This window comes from Sprattus sprattus, assembly GCF_963457725.1.
Source record: "Sprattus sprattus genome assembly, chromosome: 13".
Classification (NCBI taxonomy): domain Eukaryota; kingdom Metazoa; phylum Chordata; class Actinopteri; order Clupeiformes; family Clupeidae; genus Sprattus; species Sprattus sprattus.
The window spans coordinates 30841039-30846038 of NC_137911.1; the positions used below are offsets into that span (position 1 = coordinate 30841039).

The following is a 5000-nucleotide window of genomic DNA, read 5'->3' on the forward strand; positions in this document are numbered from 1 at the left end:
GAGGACAAGCTGTGTGTTGGTGCCAGGAAAACTAAATAACTCCCATGCTTGTGAAAGCCAAGAGATGCGCAGTGCTGACAAGCAGTCATGCTGTCAGCGCTGGTGGCAGGAGAGGCTGCAACACAGGGTGTTGGGTTACACACAGCCTGGGCCTGAAACACACCTCTCCTGCTCCTCTCAACAACACAACACACAGCCTGCGACTGAAACACACCTCTCCTGCTCCTCTCCACAACACACAGCCTGAGCCTGAAACACACCTCTCCTCAGGCTCCTCTCCACAACACAACACACAGCCTGCGACTGAAAACACACCTCCCAGCAGGCACCTCTCTACAACACAACAGGCATCCGTCCAGTACACAACAGACATCTTTTCAGTACACAACATCTCTCCAGACCACAACAGGCATCTGGTATGAGCACAACAACCATATCTCCACAATAGAACAACCATCCGCCCCTAAACACACAATATTTCTTTCCATAACTCAACAACCATCCCATTTCCCCTTTTAACAGATAATCAGTCTTTAAAGCAGCAATACGGAGTTCTTTTCCAAAACTAGCAAGCTAACTTACTAAAAGGCACGCAAAAACCTTGCAACCTTACACCACCAACAGCCCAGCTGACACTGATAGAAGCTAGCCAACACACAAACTGGTGTCTTTTGGCAGTAAAGTTGCCAATGTGCTATGAAAGCTTTTCTTCCAGTATTGCAGGGTGTTCCAGCCCTGTAAACAGAACTACAGGGCATATCCCGTATGGCTAGTGTGGAAGACACAGGTGTTTATCTGTCCTTCACATGACCATATGCTATCAAAATGACTTTGAGGATGATACCAAAACTAGTTGCCTATAAAACCATACCTCAAAAAGTGTCAAATTGTTGCATAGTGTTACTTTAACAGAGCGGACCTTGAGCTTTCCCCCGCTCAGTCACATGGGATGAAAATGGTCTATACGTTTATTTCAGTCACATGGGATGAGAATGGTCTATACGTTTATTTCAGTCACATGGGATGAGAATGGTCTATACGTTTATTTCAGTCACATGGGATGAGAATGGTCTATACGTTTATTTCAGTCACATGGGATGAGAATGGTCTATACGTTTATTTCAGTCACATGGGATGAGAATGGTCTATACGTTTATTTCAGTCACATGGGATGAGAATGGTCTATACGTTTATTTCAGTCACATGGGATGAGAATGGCCTATACGTTCGTTTCAGTCACATGGGATGAGAATGGTCTATACGTTTATTTCAGTCACATGGGATGAGAATGGTCTATACGTTTATTTCAGTCACATGGGATGAGAATGGCCTATACGTTCGTTTCAGTCACATGGGATGAGAATGGTCTATACGTTCGTTTCAGCATGTAATGCTTTCTTACACCCTCAGATGCTACTAGATTCATTCATTCTGTGATAGACAACTGCCCCCCCCTCAGAGAAACCTTCTCAGATAGAGAGGATTAATTAAGCAATGAGGATCAAACAGCGGTCCCAATTCATGATCAGAATGGTGTTTTGACGCCATGCCAGATGCACCTGCGTAGATTTGGAATGGGAGGTCGTGTCCATCATCACAAGACTATGAGGCCAAATCGCTTCCTGTTGGCACGGGAGTCTGAGTCTGAGCCCGAGTCTGTTTCCGAATCTGAGTATGGTCCTGAGTCCGAGTCCGAGTCCGAGTCCGAGTCCGAGCCCGAGTCAGAGTCAGAGTCAGAGTCAGAGTCAGAGTCAGAGTCAGAGTCAGAGTCAGAGTCAGAGTCAGAGTCAGAGTCAGAGTCAGAGTCAGAGTCAGAGTCAGAGTCAGAGTCAGAGTCAGAGTCAGAGTCAGAGTCCGAGTCCGAGTCCGAGCCTGAGCCCGAGTCCGAGTCCGAGTCTGGGTCTGTGGCCGGGTCTGAGTCTGTGGCCGAGTCTGAGTCTGTGGCCGAGTCTGAGTCTGTGGCCGAGTCTGGGTCTGTGGCCGAGTCTGAGTCTGTGGCCGAGTCTGAGTCTGTGGCCGAGTCTGGGTCTGTGGCCGGGTCTGAGTCTGTGGCCGAGTCTGGGTCTGTGGCCGAGTCTGAGTCTGTGGCCGAGTCTGAGTCTGTGGCCGAGTCTGAGTCTGTGGCCGAGTCTGGGTCTGTGGCCGAGTCTGAGTCTGTGGCCGAGTCTGAGTCTGTGGCCGAGTCTGAGTCTGTGGCCGAGTCTGAGTCTGAGTCTGTGGCCGAGTCTGAGTCTGTGGCCGGGTCTGAGTCTGAGGCTGAGGCTGAGGTCAATGCAACTGCACTAAGCTCTGCAGCCTAATGTATTCTTTGAGAGGGATCCAATTAGACTTGAGGAGCTGTGGGGAGAGTTGCATCCAAGCATGTCTGGGCAGAACAGCAGAACAGGGCTTACACATGGACTACCGGGGTTGGGCTCATTTGGTTATTTGCTGCCTACACAGATAGTAGCTTGTGCGCACGCACACACTCACACACTCACAGACGCACACAGGCACACAGGAGCTTCTGACAGGGTCAGGCCTGGTCCACGATAGCAACCCGCTGTTTCCCCATACTCATTCATTCACATTCTACACTTCCCACTTACAACAAGGGCCCCCTGTGTGTGTATGTGTGAGTGTGTGTGTGTGTATGTGTGTGTGTGTGTGTGTGTGTGTGCGCACACACACACACACAAGTCCACACACACACACACAAGCTGTGAGCAATGTGTCTAAACATGCCTCGAGGTGCTTGTTTCTGACAGCAAACACTCGTTCCAGCGTCGAGGCTGGAGTCGAGAACACTGCTCTATTTTTCTACTGGCGATGGGAGGACAAAGAAGAAAGAGAGAAGAAGAAAAAAGAAGGAAAGCAAAACAGAGGCACACTGAGCAGAGCAGCAGAGCGGCGTCCGCTCGCCCAGCGTCTGGGACAGGCCAAGGGAAGTACCTAGTGTGTGTGTGTGTGTGTGTGTGTGTACGTGTAGGATCCACTCCCTCCCTCCGCCGAAGCCCGTCTGAGTGGCCAAGACAAGCTTTCATTGAGAATTCTGAACATTCCAGCCAGAGTGAGAGGTTACTAAAGTTTTCACGGAGAGAACAAACGCCGACAGAGCCAACGACATCTTACTCTCAACACCACCACCTCCTCCCCCACCCCCCCCCCCCCCCCTCCTCCAACCTCCTCCTCCTCCTCCTCCTTCTTCTCCTTCTCCTCTCTTCAGCAGGGATGCACAGCCCCCGCCCAGGCTATAAACAGAACTAGAACTAGAACCAATTTAGATTACTGGTTACTGTAACATTCTGTGTTCTAGGAAGCCAATTTCTACTCCATGTGACTTCTGAATGCAACGAAACAGACGAGCTTTATTTGCGGAGTTCTACTGCTGGGATATCAAAAGAGTGGAGAGCCGATGAGGGCTGGAGCATTGGATTCTCAACTCAGCGATGGCAAAAGCAACAATCTCCCTGCGTCACGCGTCAGAGAGGAGCTCATGACGAGGGTGCTTCATTAGCCAATAGAGAGGAGAGGAGAGGAGCACATGATGCTTCATTAGCCAATAGAGAAGAGAGGAGAGGAGCACATGATGCTTCATTAGCCAATAGAGAAGAGAGGAGCACATGATGGGGGTGCTTCATTAGCCAATAAAGAAGAGAGGAGCACTGCTTCATTAGCCAATAGAGAAGAGAGGAGCACATGATGCTTCATTAGCCAATAAAGAAGAGAGGAGCACATGATGCTTCATTAGCCAATAGAGAAGAGAGGAGCACTGCTTCATTAGCCAATAGAGAAGAGAGGAGCACATGATGCTTCATTAGCCAATAGAGAAGAGAGGAGCACTGCTTCATTAGCCAATAGAGAAGAGAGGAGCACATGATGCTTCATTAGCCAATAGAGAAGAGAGGAGCACATGACGCTTCATTAGCCAATAGAGAAGAGAGGAGCACATGATGCTTCATTAGCCAATAGAGAAGAGAGGAGCACATGATGCTTCATTAGCCAATAGAGAAGAGAGGAGCACTGCTTCATTAGCCAATAGAGAAGAGAGGAGCACATGATGCTTCATTAGCCAATAGAGAAGAGAGGAGAGGAGCACATGATGCTTCATTAGCCAATAGAGATTAGAAGATGTCGTTATCAGCAGCGGCCTGACTGCACTTAGATCCCTCTCTGTTGACTAGACAAGACCAGCTGAGGCAATGTTTACAGCCACGTCTTAGAGAAGAGAGACACACACACACACACACACTTTCTTTCGCTCTCACACACAAACACACCAACTTTCTCAAGAACACACTCACACTTTCACTCCGGCTGGCGCGCGCACACACACACACACACACACACAGAAATAGCACACCATCAACATTCTTGGTGTGTTCTTATTCTCGAGTGGTTTGATTGGGGATCGTGATGTTCTTGGCATCAGTTCCACTGTGCTGGCTTGCCCCTGCACACACACACACGCACACACACACACACACACTCACACACACACTTTTAGCCTTGCTACCGTCTCTGGTAGCAAAACCTCCAACCCTCATAACAACTCCTCGACTCCTTCACCCCTCAAATACAGGGGCCCAAGAGGGACAAACAGAATACCGTATTCTGAATGACTCTCTTCCTCAGACATCAGCAGGTTATAACAGGGGGGGGGGGGGGGACTGAAGCCAGCAGAGGGATATCATTTCCAGGGTTACCCAGCGGTTCCTTCATCGTTCTTTCCCTCCCCCCTCCCTCCCTGATAACAGGTTTATCACACTACCAGGACAACACCTGCATGGGTTCTAAGTGAGTCATATGACCTGCCCTTCCAGTGAAAAACACATTTGTGTAGATAAATCCACCCATCCTATTGGTCCATTAAGTGCTAGGGCTGAGGGTTAGACCCGCTCTGATTGGTCCATTGAGTGCTAGGGCTGAGGGTTAAATCTGCTTTCATTGGTCCATTGAGTGCTAAGGCTGAGAGTTAGACCCGCTCTGATCGGTCCATTGAGTGCTAGGGCTGAGGGTTA

At 49.3% G+C, this 5000-nt stretch overlaps 1 protein-coding gene across 1 annotated transcript in view; it reads right to left on the reverse strand.

Annotated features, from left to right (window-relative positions):
* The window catches only part of LOC308374051 (serine/threonine-protein kinase MRCK alpha-like), a gene marked incomplete at its 3' end in the record, with an annotated part of 28458 nt that overhangs the window by 2633 nt on the left and 20825 nt on the right, over window positions 1-5000 (reverse strand). The gene's annotated exons all lie outside the window — the stretch shown is intronic.